This window comes from Centrocercus urophasianus, unplaced genomic scaffold (assembly GCF_019232065.1).
Source record: "Centrocercus urophasianus isolate 14NV4802_14NV808 unplaced genomic scaffold, USGS_Curo_1.0 seq_22, whole genome shotgun sequence".
Classification (NCBI taxonomy): Eukaryota; Metazoa; Chordata; class Aves; order Galliformes; family Phasianidae; genus Centrocercus; species Centrocercus urophasianus.
In genome coordinates, this window is record NW_024884778.1 from 6,256,259 (window position 1) to 6,276,591 (window position 20,333).

General features: G+C 40.2%; 1 protein-coding gene across 3 annotated transcripts in view; it reads right to left on the minus strand.

The window, feature by feature from the left end:
* ATXN7 (ataxin 7) overlaps positions 1-20,333 on the minus strand; it is an 80,818-nt gene that overhangs the window by 35,804 nt on the left and 24,681 nt on the right. The window lies entirely within an intron of this gene.

The window sequence follows — 20,333 nt, forward strand, 5'->3', positions numbered from 1 at the left end:
TTACAGAGCCACGACACTAGAGCTGAATCATAATTTCAATACACATGTATAAAATCTGAAAACGAGGAAAAAAAGAGCATATAATGCAACAGATCCTTCAGTGCTAGAGTACTACAAGAGTAAAAATCTCCCTACAAAGACAAATGTAAAATAAGTGTTATTTGTAGAAAACATGTATTAGAAATCTGATTGAGGACTGACCACCTTATAGCAGATGCAAGAATGTAATAAGAGACAGACACAACATAAAGGGATCTTTTACGTATTCTGAAACAAGCTTGGATTTTATTCCAATTTCATTAAATGAGTTCTAAGACGAAGTTTACTGCATTTTTTTTAAACCATTTTAGACGCACAGTCGTTGGGCAGGTAGTATTACATGCCTAATGGTTTTACTCGTTTAGCAGTGCATTATAGTTCAGCCATCTGCTGCCAGAGATCTGTGTAACTGCTACATAAGAGAGAAATAGAGAGATAACAGTATGTCAGAGCATGTGTGGATTTGGGAGATAACATACATACTTGCAGACTTTTACTAATAAAATTAGTTGCCCCAACAGTGTTTTTAAGAATACAGTTTAACGTTTAAAACCCAACTGAAAGGTTTATTACAGTGATATAACTAAAAATGTTACTCATTAGAAGACAAAAAAAGAGGAAACTGCACACGTAATAGCATATTCATTCATCACTGCCAAAGAGCATGGCTAAGGGATTTACAGCACTATTTAAAGGATTAAGACTGATATAAGAAAACTTATTTTCTTCTAAGAACACTCAAGTGATAGATTTATACGTTAGCAGTAAATTAGAAATTAAGGACGTTCTTCACCTCTGTGCTAGAACCAGTCCTGGCGCTTTGTGTTAAAGCTGTTCACGTGCCTAGATGTGTTTGTAACCACACACTGCACTGCACTAGAAAGATATTCTCGCTGATGAACAGAACTCTGGCTGTGGAGTAAATGGAGTCGCTGCGTTTTCAGAACGCCGCTGACATAACCCAAGGCAAACAAGGGCCGCAGCGCTGCCTGCACGCTGCCTCTCGCAGACAAAAGAACACATCCACACCGAGCAGCTTCCAGAGTGAAGGGCTCCTGAAGAATAAGGGTTTTCCTCCAGAAACGTCATGATTTCTTCTTTACAAAAGAAGGTGCACGTCCCAGGCTTTCAAAAACACTAATGGAGCTATACCGAAACCGAATACAACACCTAGAAGGGCGGCTGCAACCAGATTGTGCCTTTGGACCCAAACACGACGACTCAAGTGGCTGTGACAGGTCACAGCTATGCTTATCTGCTTCGCAGGCACTTCTCAGCAACAACAGTTATGTTACAAAATTATGACACACCGATCTGTGCTTCATTAAGTACTGAGTGGCACTGTTTAAAAAATTTTACTTGTACGGTACTTGGGAAAAGAAAAATGTTTTGAGACCTCCAGGTATATCTAATGCACCATCAATTAGGCAAAATCCTGTAAACATACCCTAGATGAAAGCAAGAGAGGAATAATACTTCTCTATTTCTCAGTGTTTCCTTTATGTGATTTAGCTTTAAGCTGGTTAAGGAGAAGAAATACAAATAAATATTAATATTCCATATAAACATACAAACTTAATGGTCATTGGTTAACACTCCATGCAGGAGTTCTTTGGGCAGGTCCGCATGAAATAGTTTCCACAAATAGTCCATGGTCACTTCCATCTGACTACTAATACACTGTGATGAATGGGACAATAACAGTGTACACTGCCTGCTATTTACATTGTTAATAGCACACTGACTGGCTACTACTGCATAATGCCTAACGAACTGTAAACCCACACCCTGTAACCTTTTCTCAGATCCAAACCTTTTCTGACAACACTGAATTCACAGACTTTACACCAGCCTGTACAAAATGCAGGGGGAAACCAGCCCTCAAAGATGACAAAAGGATCGCCTGCTTCCCTTTGCCTGCTTCTCTCTGTCTTGCAAGATAAAGCACTCCTTGGCATTAGTCACAGTCACTCGATTCAAGTAGCACCCTATGAATATTTGCTGGAAATAGGGAGCTGTAATTTTACACTACAAGTGAAACAAATCAGCAGAAGTTGACATAAACACAAATGCTTTCCTGTTTCCCATTTCAGTTTCGGGATCCCCAGAAACTGGAATAATTTAGGAGCAGCCCTATATACTGGGAAGCACTTCTTTACAATTTGAAAACCAAAGTTCTGAGTGACAGAAAGCAATGCCAAAGCACTACTGAACACATAAACTCACCAAACCCATCCCAGGAGTAAACACAGTTGATGCAGAAAAAAGGATTTGCTGCAAATCACAACTGTAATTTCAGAGGAAGTCATGCACCAGACTGCAGCAGGATGGCACAAAGAACTTCTGCCTCCAGTACACTACAGCCACTGATACAGAGCATCACCTACATGCAGATGGTGAGAGAGTACCAAGATGTTGGAGTCCTAAATGCAAATCCTTTGTTTTCTCCTATGTGATAACATTAACTTTTAGCTTTTAATTACCAAAGCATTTATTTTAAATTGATGCAATAAAATCCTTTTCTTGCTGTAAATGTAGGGCTCCAAATACAACCAGCACAGGACCAGCTGAGAGCTGTACAGACACAAGGACAACCCACAGAGTAACACAGCAGGTGTCAGCAGGCAACAAGCAGTACCAACACTCTCCACAGACTCAAGATGAGCTTCACAGTGCATCTGACTTCAGACTGTGATTCTATCTAGAACAATGAAGATCACTGGAAAAGGGCTGGCTCAAACCTGAAACCACGTTGCCCAACACAGGAGCCTGTAAGGCACGTAAATGCCAACGCTCTTCATATGCTTCGTGTCATTCCGAGTCAGCAGAGCAAGAAGAGGATTCAGGAACTCTTATTTCTGTTCCTGTGTCCCAAAAGGACAAACACCAATGCGAAACTGTTATGCGAATAACATAAAATATACTGTGCAAGTATTAGAGAATATGCAGAATAGTTCAACAAAATGTACACAGCAAAGTGAAAGAGATGGATGTTCGAATTCTCCCCCCACAGCCCCGTATCACAGTTTAGAAGTCTTGCCACTGATATTCCACTGTCTAATACTTTATACCTATTTCATTTAATGACATGCAAATTCTCCATTTAAAAGTCTAATGAAGTTTACAGTATTCCACCAGTATCATTTCAAACGCTCCGTTCCTCTGAGTTTAAAGATGACTTCTGAAATACTTAGCCGTGGATGTAAAGCCCATGCCTCTCACGGAAGAGCCTAGCAACCGTGATTCATATGTTCCTCTTTCAGAGCTGAGCTGATTTAACTCTCTCCATCTGGGAATGTTTTTCAAGGTCAAACTAGAAATTTAAATCAAGACCTCAAACTTTCAATTTACTTTTCATAAATGTAGTATTTATGTGGTGGCAACACACAAATATTGTCATACGAGCTGCTAGTTACATTAATTCTATTAACACCATGAAGAAAAATGACTTAATTTACCTCCACATTACACCTCTGAACATTGTAACCTCCAGAATTCATTTCTTTCAAATGTAACTCAGCTCCACTTTAAAAAGAAGTAAATTCTAATGATATATTCCTGTACACTTCCCCAAGAACAGTACAAGCACGTGTCACAGATACTTCTGAGATATCTGAACTGCATTACTTGCTTACTATGCAATAAGGAAAATGCTTTTCATATGGAAAAGGCCAAATCAGCATATTTCTAATAAAAAAAAGGAAAGACAACAATAGCATAGGACCTGACATACCCAACCACCACGTAACAAGGGACATGTCTGCCCTGAGCTGCCATTTCCTCTTCCAGCAAGGCACGCAGAAGCAGGCGTCAGCAGGTGACTTCTTGGTGCTTTCAGCATTTCCCTTTGGGACAGTCTCACTCACAGTCCCTAAAAGCGCCTCTACGTTTTCAGTTCTGCTACTGAACGTCACAGACAACAGAACAAATAGAACAGGCTACAAACAGGCAGTGAGATAACAGGTCGTCAGTTTGCTTTTATGGAGTCATTAGAACTGGTGAATTCAGTGACTAGCACGGCTCTACTGCACATTCTTTTACTGTTTCTTTTTTTCTTTTTTTTTACCTCCCAAATTTACCCAATTTCCTATAAATTTTGTTCCTTTGTAGTCTGGGACTGTTGTGCCATGTAACAATCCCAGCATCTAAAAAGGCAGCATCCTTTCTAAAATTTTTGCAAAACATCACAAAAAGATGAGGCTATAAAATCTTTAGAGGAGCGCAATGCAGAGAGTCCAAATCCTGGCTGTTCTTAGGGACCAGATGCAAGTTTCCTATTTTCACAGAATCACAGAATTGTAGGGGTTGGAAGGGACCTCCAGAGATCATCGAGTCCAATCCCCTTGCCTTCTATTTTGCAGAAGTCTGCTCACCACAGTTGAGAAAACAAGGAGTGAAAAATGAAACAGAGGAAGAGAAAGCAAAAGCAGTGAGGACAGAAATGAAAGGGCAAAAAATAAACTCTATTAGAGATATGGTCGAAGAACAGGAAGCTCAATGGAAAAACAAAAGTGACAAGAAACCATAAAAGCAGTCCATAAGTATTTTCCAGATAGAAGACTACTAACACTCAGTTCTCTCCTTCCCATACCCAGCATGAACATCTGCTTAGCAATATTATTTTTCAGAAGCCTGTGTCTGATTTAACACAAGCACATATGTACTGCTTCCAATGCAGTACATCTTGACAGTGGACATTTCCCATGTTGATGTCTAATGGGAACAGCAGAACCTTTTGGCTGCAAAGACAGCACAGCATAACGTGCTCCAGCTCAGTTATATTTACAAAACGTTTTTAATCAGCTACAGTTAATATTAGTTGCATCCCCATTAAAAAGCACTGTGTTTGATTACTAACTCTGTGCTCATAGCAGGTGTAACTTCCTATTATCTTCACAACTCCCCAACCACAGAATTTGCTTTCTCTGTACTGGGGCCCGAGCCAAACCCACCCTGAATGAATGTACCAACTCTCCTCAAACCACCAGGGCTTCCAGTAAGATTTCAGGAAATTGTTTCAGAGCTATAATGTACAGAAATTGCAAATATATTCCATTATTTTGAAATGTTGCCAAATCTGAGTTATTTGAACTACTGACTTCATGGACAAAAACGTTTAAGTTCAAATAAAGTACACAAAAGCTATCTCGAGTGTAATTGCTCTACTCTAGTTGTGCTTTCCCTTCTTGTTAGAACAGAATCAGTCTTGAGTACGCTGTGGTAAAAATAATGTTAGCACAGCTTGTTTTACCTCATGGTAAGAGTAGATCTCCTTTTCTAAGGGCTTTTATTAGAACTTTTCTGTAGGATAATGCAATCTTTCATTAAAGTCTGAAAGAATGTCAAAAAAGAAAGAAAAATAATAGTAAAATAACTACGTGGTATGGTGATTCAGACTCAGGTGCAGTACCTTGACACTGGTTGTCATCTTGAAGGAAGACAGTTATGGTGTCACCTTTGTAAATTTTCTTACAACTCTTGCTCCATTGCTATACTCTCATCTTCAAGCAATAACATATTCCTATTGCTTTATTCTTTACAGTCATGAAGAACATGCATGTCATATTGATACTTGAACGCAAACAAAACTTCCCAAACCACTGCTCTGAAAAGCTTGCAACTTGAGGAATGAGGCATGAGGAGGGAGAAGGCAGGCGACTCGCTCAGCACTTAGCATCACATCAACCAGGAGCACTGAACAAGGCTGAGCTCAGCTGAAATCCGACCAACGGCCTGTAGTCCACCCCAAAAGCCAAAATTGTGCCAAAAATCCTCACAACAGGAGTCCAACAGGTTCTGTTGCTGACATCAGCTGTCGATAACGAGTAATATTCAGGTGCAAGGAGGATGTTGGATGCAAAGCTGCTGGGCAGCAAGCTTCCTGCTCCAATAGCACTACAACAGATCGCCCTCCAGACCAGGAGCTGTGCCCACAGATCTACTGCAGTAGTGTAGTGAGTTGGGAATGGTTGGGGGCTTTAGTTAAGACAAGTCATATAGCCCCCTTATTTTAACTGATATGAAAGTCAGATGATGTTTTTTGTTTTCACTTAAGTTAGCATCTCAAAATACACCTTTCATGAGCACATTCTATTTTCCACAACTCCAATATTATTTGCTAAATGATATTTTTCCAAATTGTTTCTAGAAATGAATCGAACTGCCTATCAATCCTGAACACCCATCCTTTTCTATACTTATCAATGTTAAAATGAAATTTATCTTCTGGCAATTTTTTACATACCAGATAATAATTAAAAAAAAGAATACTCCTAAGGAGATGTCACGAACAAAATAAATAAAATGGCATAATATTCAGAGTGCTTAGTGACCACAGAGCTTAAAACACAATAAGGGATTTCAATAGGATTCTTGAGTTTTTTTGCAGAATTCCAACACAAGCTAGAAGAACAGAAATATCTCATGTACTACATGAGCAGACACAACAAATTTGTGCTTGCAAAGAATATATGCATAACCAAACAACACAGAACTTTCACATTTACAGAAATACCTTTGAAAACAAAACCATACCCTGCACAATTCATACACATGTTGCCTCAGATACAAAAGAAAGTCTTAGTACAAAGCAAGGCTCAGTAAATGGGCATTCCCACTCTGCACTGCTAAAGTTAAAAGCCAAAAGATACTCAAGCTGTTTCACTTAAGCTCAAAGGGAAGCGTTGCTACCACAGTACTTTCTGCAAGGTAACAACCAGTCTTTGAAATTCACTGCCAACTGTGCTCTGTACATTCTTAAGTAGCTTACATTTTTTGCACACGCAGCTTTCAAAGCACAGCTATTTGAGGAGACATTTGACAGACATCGCTCTTCTTGGGCTCTGAGCACAAGTGTATGAACTTTGTTTCACCACGCAGTTACTGATTGATAGGATGAAGAAAGGAACAGCTGAAGCCTTGATCAAATGTTTTTACTGCATTTACCACTTTGGCAAATGGAACAATCACATATAATTTCACTGAAGTCCTAAGAATACCCAAACCTCCAAAGTTTTGGCTCAGAGAAGTGATTTCACTTCAGGACCAAAACAGCCCACAATCTGGTTTAACCATGCACAGCAACTGCACTACTAGATTTGATCAGCTGCAGATCTTTAACAGGATGACAACATCTTATCTCTAAAAGCACAGCTCTCTCTCTCCAGTCTCCTTTTAGAATGCAAGATAGTCTGTTTATCCAAAGGAATACATGCTACAGTCCTGCAAGGATAAATTAACATATGGCTTTTTATATTGCTTCCTCAAATTCAAGACAGAATTTTGGACCGTGAAACATGAATGGTCACAGACAACCTACCTTTGCCTGCTCTTGCTTTCCATGCACTCAGCCACACCACACTGCCAGAGGCCCATGCCCTGGACCAGCCCTCCACCTCCAGCAAAAAGCCTTTGCTGCATCTTATGGGCAGCACGACTCCTCTGCACAGAACCAATGAGCAAGTCCAAACACCAGCCAGCCCTTCTGCAAGGCTATCAACACCTGATCGCTGCGATTCTCCCTGCAGTCTTTCCTCTCGCTGAGGATGCAGAACACAGCACCAACAGTTGTTGCCTCCTCTGAGATCGAATGGTCTTGGGGAATTTCTACAGCATGCCCACTGATAAAAAACAGCAGCAATCACCAACAGCCTGTCATGCACACATGCACCTGCAGCCTAGCGTGCAGCTGGGGGTTCTAATTTTAGGCTGCCAAGATTTGAATGTTCCTGAAATTACATATAAAACACATATTAAAGCAGACGTCCAAGTATTTAGTTAAATTCTTTGTATATGAATTCAGCTACCCACAATCTTCTAAAAGTCTAACACAAAACATATGTCAAATGCTTCCCTCAGAACTTCAAAATACCACACAGTTTTTCTAAGTTTACAGAAGGTTATCTTCAAAACAATCAATTAATAAAACCTGCAGTGAAATACAAGTCCCATATTTAAAGCTTTTCAGTGGATTATTCTCCACATACACTGCATTGTTGCATTAGGTTTCCATCAGCAACTTGGATGAAGTCAGTCATTTGCAAAAACTATTCCATTTACTCATTCATTACTTTTCAGAGTGGAGGATATTTTAAATTTCTCCAGTCAGTTTATATATTACATGAATGCTTAATATACAATTTGTCATCACCATAGAGCAAACGTTCACTGAAAGTCACGCATTATTTTTAGGTGACATGATCTCACTGTGTCATTGCCATATTTTAGGGAAGCCAACAAATTATTATTTATGTTTCTGCGGCAAAAAATAATAAATAAATTGTTACAAATCTAATCCCAAAATAACTGCAGGGACTCTCAGCACTGAGTTCAATTCTGCAATTGCGACACAAAACTTGAACAGAATTCAGGAAATAAAGAAAGTTTACACAGTAATACTAATAGCAGGTGTGATTTCATATGAAAGGGTACACAGAAGCACTTCACTTACTATGCAGAAAAGCAGTGTCTTTTATGTGGAAAAAAGAGCTCTGGCCAAGAAATTAGCCACAAGACTAGGCTCAATTAAAATTAACTCTATCATAGAGAGAATAGCCTACATTACATCTTAAGTCACATACCTCAAAGCACGCTACTGTTATTAACTGTTTTTACATCAACATTTCTTTCCTCCTCTTTTATATATAGCACTCTGTGTACTTTGCAGCAGCTGTACTCTTGTAGTAAGAAAAAGGAAGTTTGTTTGATTTAAATCTAAACTTACAGTTTACATAAAACTGCTCAATGCAGCGGAAGTATTTTGATGCATTATGACTGCAAACTGTGAACGCGACCCAAGTTCCTCACCCTCTCCCATCTCTTATCTAGGCATGCTTTTGAAGAAAAAAGTGGCACATGTGTCTCAGTTGAAGTTTTTGTCATGTTTCCCCATGCTACTGCCCCATCGCACCACAGCAGTGCAGATCTTGGCTCTCAGTAACCGAGGAAGCAGAGCAGTAACAACCATTCACATGAAGATTTATGCATGCTTTTACTAATTAAAAGCTGTCTGAGTGAAACATATCTCAAAAGATATGGTAAGAAAATAACAATGGGTAAGAAAATAACAATGAAGCACACAGTAATATTTAAAAACCAAAAAAAAAAAAGTGTCAACACAAAGTGGCAACAAATAGCAGAAAGGATATAACCTTTAAACATCTGAAGATTCACAAACCAATAGAGAGGGTTACGCATCTTGTGCGTGACAGTACTACCGCAGCCTTCACCTTGAAAACAAAACAGTTAAGACATTATTTTCCTTGCCACATGGCACACGTGCTGTGCTCATTGGTGAACCTGTTCTACCCCCATTCCCTGCTGACCACAGCCAGCCCGACCTGCTGCGTGACAGCAGCACAGCTCTGCTCGTGAGCTGTGCAAAGACAATGCTGCTGTTCACAGGGAATTCTGTTTTGCATCGTGTGCTCGATATGTGAACCAGCAAATTAGCGTGTACAAAAAAAAATTAAGAAAAATAATACAGATGACCTGTCAGCTAAATTCTATTTCAGTATTTTCTTTTATTAGGCAACCTAATTACCTAAAACTACCCCACCCTGCCACTCCCATTCTTCATACACTTGTACGTCCACTTCAAAAATAAGACTGTTTCAATCATATAGCTATAAGGAAACCAATGCCCGTCGTTTTTGGAATGCCAATCTACATTTCTGCATCCCTCCCAGCAAGCACTATTGGTTCTTCATTAAAATGTACTTCCTTTGCTCCACACATTCCCTAACAGTTAATTTGATACGATGTTAAAAAATATATGTGCAAGTTGCATATTTATGCATATTTATATGCGATAAGTATATAAATGTTCCATAGCAAAAAAACTCACAGTACTTTGATATTTAATAGGCTTAAAAGATAAAGTGGAAAATAAAACAATGCTTTTGTTGTTATGGTAAAGAGAACCAACCTACTTTTCTCATAGATTTGGGCACACAGGTAGCGACACTCATTTTAAACTTGGACATCATGCTTCTAAATAAAGATGACTGAATATTTCAGTAACTTACTTGAGCAGCCAGTAAACTTCAAGCCCTTAATTCAGTCAGCTGGTATATCAGAAAAAGAATTTACTCAACTACATAACATACAGATCTGGTAGCTTTGGTTCAACTCACACTTTTGACAGACACTTCTACAGCTACTTTTGTCCTCCGGTCCCACTGCAGCCTGCAGTCAATCCTCCAGGAAGAAGGGGGATGGGTACATATGAAGGGGCCTAAATACACAGGGGGAAGAAGAAAGGAACTGTTCTCCCTTTTGTAGGTCAAAAAGCAAAAGTGTTCTACACTAGAGGAGAAAAAAAACAAAGGACTGAACGGGGCACCAAGTTTAATATTCGGACATCTCTTGTTAAGAAGGCTGTAAGAAGAATAAGCCTGATTACACAAGCAGTAAGCCAGAGAAAATCATCGCTGTGCAGATGTAGCAGATCAGACACACCAAGCAGAGGCAGGCAAGCGGTGCCCCGCAGACCCCATCACCCACTGAGCATGAGCATCTGGGCACCTCGTGGTACAGTCTGCAAAGGCACAGCAGAGCAGGCATGGGAGACACGTGGAGTCAGCACTGAGAGACACAGCAAAGAACATACAGAATCTGCACTGAAAAAAGACGCAGGAAAGAACGCTGCAAAGCCCTGGTTAACTGTCAAACAGATGACAGAATGACAACAACTAATAACAGGAAAACGATAACAGAAAATTGAGAGGTGAACAGAATTCTTTGATACCATAACAAATTTGCAGTTTACCAGCCTTCACCACACTGAACACAGATGCAGCCACCTTCCTAAAGAACTGCTGCAAATGTTTGGGAAAAGGAAACCTTGCTTTGTGACAGCAGCAGGTTCTCTGCCTGGCACAGCGCTCACACGCGTGCAGTACAGGGCTGGGGCTGAGGTCCCAGCTGCAGCGCCCAGCTGCCCCGGGTTAGCCAGGGCAGGCAGGGAGCCAAAGCCGCAGCCGCCGAACTTGTTCAGCCAGTCTGCCCAGAGCCAGCCCACAACGCCGCTTGGAAATCGCTCAACAGCTTCTGCTTCTAGCAGCCATGTGCGGCACTTGGGGGAGATGCAGCAGGAGCCCCAGGCAGGGCACTGCAGGGCCACCACGGGAACCCACAGGGCTGCTCTGCAGCCTCGAGACGGTGCACAGCACGGCTCAGCCCAGTCCCTCCCTTCACCGCGCTGGGAGCAGGAGCACAGTGCAGCACTTTGCCACTCAACAAGAAGCAAAACTTAGGGTCGTGCATCTTCCCATCAGGCCTTCCCACTTCACAGGCAGGAGCACCGCCCGGCCCTGAAGCAGCCTGGGCCCACCTGGCAGCGCTCAGCTTCGCATGGCTGCGGCCATTGAGGGCAGCGTGGCTCTCACTGCTCCTTCTCAGCCCCAGAGGAGCACAGCCACAGCACGCTGTCTAGATTTTACTCCTGTCTCCTCTACCTACTCCGTGGATAAAAATAGCTCTCTTATCTCCAAGGCTATCAAGCCAACGCTTCAGATGATTACGCTCGGGCCTCAAGAACTACTGAAGAGACTCACAAGCTGTATTCCAGCAAAAAACACAGAGGACCGTGCCCCTGCTTTTTGGGGCATAAACGGACAGCCCTGCAGAACCAGAGGGATATTTCCCAGTGCCTGAGTGTCAGGGAAAACAGGATGACTGCTGTCTCTCTTAGCAGAGCTGAACATACACAAGAAACACAGACCATATATTACAGAAAACGAATCAGCTAAGAAAGCATCCTAAAAACCAGAATTCTTTACAAACCAAAGACCAACAAAAATCTTCTAAACCACCACACACTGTGTCTGACTACTGGAAACAATTTTCACTCCACTGACATATCCATCAAAAATAAAGACAGTTAAAATCTTTGCAGAACTTGAGGCTTTTGGATAGTCCCCACCACAGCAGATTTGTTTAGAAGTACAGTTTGGTAAGGCTCACATTAATGTATATTGTATAGACAAAGTCTCTTTTTCCTCCTGGCATCATTTGCAACACCCTTCCACTAAGAGAAATGTGGGTGACAACTCCTGCTCAGCAGGGTAACATAGATGCATATGGTATTTTCTGCAGCTCAGAGCATTACAGGGAACCACCTCAGGAATTCCAGGCAAAGCTTTTCAATTCCCGCATCTAGCTTTCTGTCATAGCTAATTACTGGAAATAAACTATAAAAGAGGTAATACTGACCATGACATTAAGTAAAACAAACTATTACTGGCTGTTTACATTTAACAATACACTTACATACTATAACAGATCCTGCTTTTTACTGCAGTTATTTGCTGATATTATATCTCCAACCCTCTTAAAGATAAACAAGATACAAGATCTACCATGCGATAAAACCATGTAGGTAGTCAAGGAAAAATGCAGATCAGATTCACTCTGACAAGATACATAATCAAGTATGTCCCAATGGATTTTAGAATTATCAGACAAAATACGTGCTGGAAAAGTTTTGTTTAATTTTAGCAGGCATCATTTTGTTTTGGTAAACAACTAAGTTGGAATGTGACAAATGGTTGATTCAGCAAAGATGGAGGGGCTGCTTAATGCAGCATTGCTGAGAGGAAATAAAAGATTACAAACCACACCCCGGGTGTAAACTGGTATAGATTTTGTTCTGTCTTTTAGCCTGAAACAATAGCCAGAGGGTAGCATTTAGGCTATATGCACCTTGACAAAGCAATGGCTACAATATCTAGGGATTGACAATTAAAATGTTTGCATAGCACAGTACTTCTCTGCTGGTTGTTTGATCACAAAGTTCTAGTGAATGTGGCTATCTTACAAATGCAAACCGTCTCGCCCACGGAGCCCAATAACCCGATCCTGTGTGCATGCTCCAGTCACAAGCAAAAGCCTTGTTGACTGTAGTGGCTCACAGCAAGACCTCACACCCCCAGATACCACTTCATCAACAGGTACAGCTCCAGCCTTCCCACCGACAACACACACTGTGTAGCTCATGCAGTCAGTGAAAAAAAACTGTACACACGCAACTGAATGTATGAAGGGTAAAGTATAATAGAATTTGAAAACAGCCAATTTACTGTGTATTCAGTGTGCTATTTACTGTTCAAATTTAATGCATTAAAGCTTCTAAATTTCACTATAACGAAAGCTGCTGTAAGACTTTCAGGCAGTCATATCAACGTCAAACAGTCCAACAGAATTTCTGGAAATAAAGCTGTACATGATCTAGAGGTAAGAAAAAGTTCATATGACAGACTTACAACCTCACAGTTGCTCCCTATGGGATTTGAGCACTTCAGCTGTTTTGTGTACAGTTTTTCCTACGCTGCCACTTAGGAACACTGCATTTCCTATTGCACTACAAACGTAGCTGATGAGAGGTACACGTAAAGTCCTGCTTATCCAGAGTAAAGCAGATCAAGAGTACTGCGTAAGTTTTCTGACTGTTATAATCCCAGCAGAAGGGAAGAGAGGCATTATGAATTATCCCTTTCACCTCCTATTATCAGTGAAGTTTGTCTATTCCCTAGTCTGAAGCTACCAACAGCTGAAATCAGGGCGGGAGCGAGCTTGTAAATAAATGTTCTTTCTCATGGGAAAACAGGTTACCACTAAACAGCTTATTCCACAGAGGCTGACAAGCAGTTTACACACAAACAACCAAGTCTTTGAGTACCATCTACTCAAGCAAACAACGGAGAATATTTACCATCAAAGCAACTGCTTCCAAAGCTAGCAATCATAACTCTCAATAAGAAACAGTTTGAGAGCCACTGTGTCACCTGTCCTAGTTCACAACACCACAAGCAAGGGCAGCTTTTGATTGCAAAGGCTTTCTAGCAACAGGAACACTGACTACAATAAATACCTCTCCATCCACGACAACCGCTTTCACATTCCTGTTACTCTTCTCCATTAGACTTTGAATTCTCTTTACTAGGCTTCAATGCTGCTAAAACCAAAGTATAAATACAAAGTTGTATTCATTTCAGTAATGCACTCCAACCGTATCTAGGAAATAATATTGAGTACCATGCATATTTCCACAGCGGTGATTTTCTTCATTAAAAGAGATAAGCGATTTTTAAGCATCTTACAGGCAATTTAGAATACTTGATCACAAACTAAATATTATTTTCCTGCGTAATAAGTGGTAAGATCACATGTAACACCAGCTGGCACTTGGCCTCTACTGCCATCAGCTAGGCACAGTGCAAAGAGGTGCAAGAACTGTGGGTATTTCCTTGTCTAGATCCACTGCAATGAAAGAAACAGCTTTTAAAACAGTTACTTCAGAGAGAGCAACCTCCATCCTCTTAACCCCATTTATTTAGAAACAGCCTTCACTAAGCCTTTGTGTCTTTCTTGCTCTGCTTGGACCACAGCGCTGCGTTACCAACTCATGGGAAAATCATATTTCTGTATGATACTTACTGCATCTATCTTCTCTTACTGAATGCCTGTTAAGTATAGAAGAGAAATTATAGAAAAAGCAATGTTTAATCAATTATTAAGACATCATCTCTTCTGTATTCTGCATAGGAATAACCTAGCTATTCATATATATACTCCCTAAAGAAGATAACAGTGAATTCCTGACTGTTATGTACATGCATAAATAGCTATTTCAAAGGTTCTTTTAAAAAAATTCTTACATCTTTACATATTAACAGATAAATTCAGGCAGTTTTGGAGCTGTAACTCCAGTGAAAGTCTCCCAGGCCCTGCAATAACAGACTAATACTATGGTAATAGCTAAAACCTGCGAAGTATCTTTACAGCATTCTATTTATAACATGTGACTCATCTCACCAGAAATAATCAAATATTGTACACAAAACTTGGATTTAAGTGAAAAAATAACAAGGAGAAAGAAAACCTTGGCCAGATACTGCAGAACAGGACAGAAGTAGCAACTTCTCAAATACCCTATTTCTCCACCTCTCTCACAAAATCTCCACAATTTTCTTAAACAGTTCAGTGTACTTTCAAAGATTCCTCGTAATTGTTTTACAATAACTGCTCCACAAATCCTTAAAATGCTTTCTGTAAATAGCCAATTAAAATGCAATGAAACGAAGAGGAGATTTATCTCATTACAGTCTGAGCACAGCTACACAGAACGTCAAAAAAGCAGCATCACACGTTGTGCTGCTACCTTAAAATATTTATTTCAGTCTATTAAAAATTCTCAGTGTATTTTCAGGCAGTAAGCGACTATAGAACACTGTGAGCATCTTCGATGTGATCTAACACAACGAAAATCAACTCAATAAAGCACCTCCTGAGGCTGAAGAAAAACAAATTTAAATTCGAAATAAGATGCCGTCTCTCACTTGTATTTACAACTTAATTTTGGAACAAAAGTTTCTCCATGCTTTAATTATTTATTAAACCTGCCAATGGGAAAATTCCAGACCTTGGGTCTATGGGATAAAGATGCTTCTAGTGATTCCTTCTAGCTCAGCCCTGGATTGCCCAGCACAGGCTCAAGAAGAATACCAGCTCATGGCAGAGCTCTCAGGAACATCTCAGTACTCCCACTGCTCTGGTAACTCCCATTAATAACAATTAACGTGATCAAATCCCAAAGCTTCTGCTGAATAGTCAAGAGGTTCATAGAGTGTGACACAACACTGAACAGAATTTGTTCCCACCTGCTCTCCTGATAGATCCCTATGGTAACAAATTCTTCCAAATTGTCTTCTGAAGGCATCCACCAAAACTGATGATTTACATCCTCACACAAAATTCAGCACTTGTTTTATTAAGACCAGTAGAGTCTAAAAACCTATAAGAGTGATACCATACAACAAGACTCATGCTACACAGCCAACATAAATTCTTACCTGCGATACCTCCCAGCACATCTAGCACATCAGGGACCATTGCTGAATTAACCTCAGCCTGTGATGAATTGTCTTCTTAGCACCTCCCTCCATCACCACTGACTGGACCACGTCACCTGAAACAGCTCAGCCGTACACACAGAGCAATCAAGACTCCCCCAGGATCCTTACAACCTCCGAGTTCAAACAGTTAAAGCACTCACAGACATTACAGGTGCTATAAGGGTGACAAAGACCCCCTTTTAGCCAAGATTGAACAGTTCTTGCAATGACAAGTGATCAAATCCAGCTTGTGACCTGAGTTACAAATGCTGTCCTCCTCCTTCTCCTATAGTTTGTTGCCAGTTGTCTACAAACTGGTGGGAGAGCTAGTGAAGCACTTGATCTAGGCAGCACTGAGGGAATTCACAGCTCAAAGAATGTTAAAAATACATTAAGAAATAAGGCTGTATGTGTAACAAAAAGCATAAGATGTTTAAGCTCTAGCAAGACACTCCAAATATTCAGCATGCACTAGAAACATTATTAAAAACAAAAACAGTTTTTACTAAGAATCACAGGTTCTTTCGAGTTGAAAGAGATCTTTAAAGGTCACCTGGTCCAACTCCTCTGCAATGAACAGGGACATCTGCACGTCAGTCAGGTGCTCAGAGACCCATCCAGCCTGACCTTGGGTGTCTCCAAGCACAGAGCTTCGATCACCTCTCTGGTCACCTCATGTCAGTGCTTCACCACTGCTAACGTAAAAAACTTCTTCCTTATGTCCAATCTAAATTTCTCCTCTTTTAGTTTGAAACTGTTTCCTCAGGTCCTATCAAGTTGTCCAACCAAATCTCTCTCCTGCTCTTCCAGGCTTTATTTTCCATTCGGAGATGCTATTGTTTCCATAGTATTTTTATTATTAGACATATTTCAAGATTATTATATTGACACATAAAATAATCTAATACTTTCGCACGACTTCAAAAAGAGTTGCACAAATTAATAAATACTACAGAAAATGTAATACCTTTCCTAAGAGCAAATATGTTCTCTGTCTCTCTTGCTCAAACCCAGCTTTGTAGGTTTTTATTTATTTTTTACGGGGTCCAGGGGTGAGAATCTGAAATTACAGGCTAGCTGGTAGCAAGTGGGAATTTACAGGGGGAATGGGAGTGTTGGGGAGCGACGGTTGATTTGGAGTGCAGGGGGCTGTGGGATGGACAAGCCCCCAGTCCCAGGGCCTGGCTTTAGGCTGCATTATTTCTACTCAAAGCTCTCCCAATCCACAAATGAAAGGAGCCAACCTGTTGTCAAAGTTTGCAAGAAGTTAAAGGTGGCTCTGATGGAGCCTGTCAAAGTTACTGTGAACAAACTCTATGCATGAAATCACAGCTCCCTTTAGAGAACATCCTCATGAAAACAGTGGGTTTGAAAGTTTTCTTAAAGCAAACCAAATTCAACATTGGTCAGCAAGAATCTCCTGGAAAAATGTCTGCCTTTGCTGAAACATTTCAAATTCTTATTACAAAGCTGAGCACTAACAGTAGTTTTCTTCAACTGGGAAAGTATCAAGACATCTACTGCATCTCTCACATGAACTAAGTACATGTGAGCACATTGTATGCATCTGATGGCACACACTGCAAGTATCACACAAACAAGTCTGAATGACACATCATCAAAGTCTCATTTCAAAATGTAAGAAGAATAGAAGAAAACTAGGCTTTCTGCTTCACTGTTTTAGAATTCTTTTGCAGACTACAATGCAACATGCTGAAGTTTCTTCATCACAGCAAACGTGTGGCCAGGGAGTCACACCTTCAGCTGGCTCACAAATAGTAAGTAATTAAGTGACTGGATGAGCAATGATTCTGCTGTGTGAACTACTTACAAAAAGAAGCGATTGCACTGCAGTTATAACACAGACTTAAATGGATAGTACCATTTGTCACAAAAAAGATTTTGGTGTACAAAGATAGATTTAAAACGTTCTTCAAAATAAGACTTTTCCCCATGATGAAGGATGTCCATTTCTCATTTTCATCTGTTGGGGATTTTCCCACAGCCAGTGCAAGCCAAGTGCTTTGGGCTCGTACCATATTCCTGTGGTTCTAATTTCTACATCAAAGCTCAGCATGGTCTCTTATTGCCTCAGAAAGCATCATGCAGGAAAGCATCCAGCGAGCTTCTCACTTTGGTGAAGGTCTTCGAGGATCCCAGCAGGAACAACTGTATATTATGGATTAGCAGAACAGAAAGCATATAAAAGCAGCAAAACAGAAACTGGGAAATACAAGAGGAACACTGAGAGTTTGGGATGCCACAGTTTCTAGTTGGTGCTTTGATGGGAGCTTGGGTACGTCAAGGAGGGCTAGATGCAGAAAAAATATTTGAGATTATGAACTAATTTTAGTTTCCTGATCCCTGCATAGAACTGGCATCCCTGACAGGTATTAAGGACTCATCAGGCTTCACAACAACCAGCATGCTGAGAGAGGAGCTGCTTGATCAGCAAATAGGAAATTCCAGTAACAAACGTGCTCCTAAAATCCTGCATCTCTTCTAAGTTTACAGATGCTGTTCTGGAATAACACAGTTACGTCTTTCATTTCTTTAAAAGAATAACAGGCATCATTCTTTTCCTTTAAAGCACAACAAAAGGAGAAGCTGGTAACCTTAACCCTCTTTTTAATACAGCATTACGACAATGAGAACACTCACTCTTCATTCAGGAGATCCAGACTCTGCTGCTTAAAAGCCTGACACTCATTTCTCACCATTGGGCACAGCGATGCTGAAGCTAATTCCCAACAGAAGACTAAGAGCAAAAAAAGAGCATGTGGAAAAGGAAGCAACTCTAACTCAGTGGGTCCACGGACTGGCTGGAGCCTGATCTGAAAGTTGACAATTCTTAAATAAAAGAAACAGCTCTTGGTTTTGAAACCAGTTAGAATAAGTGGACTGTAAAGCCATGTTCCCTTCTTCTCTCCCTCTCCAGGCCATGAATATTTAATTCCTTTATGCAAACTGGAAGAGTTGCAATACAAGGTTAAATTAACCTAAATAACCTTGAAATCCTTTGTCAATTTGGGCCTCTGACTCAACTCCCAACCTGAGATGGAAGAACTTTCTCTGCACAGTGAGTTGTGTATTTAACCTTATTTAAATACTGTGCAGTGTGACAAAAATCTTGGGCTTAGAATTGGGTTTGACAGAATTTTTAATTTGTTTAATATTTTCCAGGTTAAAGTCCATTGTTCAGGCAGTCCAATTGCTTAACAAACGTTTGCTTCTCAATTTTCAATACAAAATTCTTCCTGGGTAAAGGAATCATTTACAGCGTTCTCAAAACCTGATTTGTTTAACACAACACACACACATGCTGGTGTGTTTTGCTGATCCCCATGTCCTTTCAGTGCAAATCTAATTAGTACAACTTTATCTTTTGCTCTGCTTTGTAGGCAGAGTTCCTTGCAGACCAGCTATACGTGTAAGCCAAGTCAGTGCCTCATTCACACATCATGATAGCATCAAAATAAAAAGACATTTGAAAGTCTGATATAGCAACTGAGTTTCAGATTGAATTCTTGAAGGCTTTTTTTTTTTGTTTAATTTTCCTTCCTTCAAACCATAACCCTACAAGTCATTCTCATGGTTGAATTCAGAGAAGAGAAGCTGTGTCTCAGTCAGACTATGCAAAAAACAGTTTCATGATCTCTTTATAGAAGGAAATAAAAAAAAAAACAACCTAAAGATTATTCATCACCCTGCCAGCTAATCATTAAAATCTGGAAACCTTAGATGCTCCTATTTTAAGAGGTAGAAATAAGAAAAAATGTTTGAAAATCCTTCTTAACAAAATCTTTACTAGGATAACATGTACTTACTGTTATAAAGGCTGTTTTAACACTTAAATTATCTGCCTACTCAGAAAAATAAATGAAATATCCAACACAAATATTATTAGACTGGAACTCAGCAATTAAGTAATGAAACACCTGAGAACTTACAGACACAACTGAGAGATAGCAAAACAAGTTTGAATATCTCAGCATGGTGTTCTATCACATCTCTCTTACAGCCCAGTGCTCACTGAATGTGGTCCTATAAATCATCTTTTCCCTAAACGTTAGCAAGAGGAGTTTGACAATAAATAGACATTTTCACTCAGCCTCAGTATAGATCACTCCCTCCCAACTTTATTAAGTCTATGCCAACACGTTTCAATTCTCCTTTGCTGTTTGCAGCTCCCAAGCAGAACTGCTGAATCAGATCATCTCCTGAGCTCCCTACAAGCTCTGTTTTTTCTGACTGTAAACAAAGTTGATAAACTTCCATTCCTAACAATGTCAAATAAGTGACTCACGTGCAACTGATCTGGCATTTATTCCACGACACATACTTCTCATTAAGTGAATTTGTGCTAACAATCATACAGCTTGAGAATGTTTCTCTGTTACA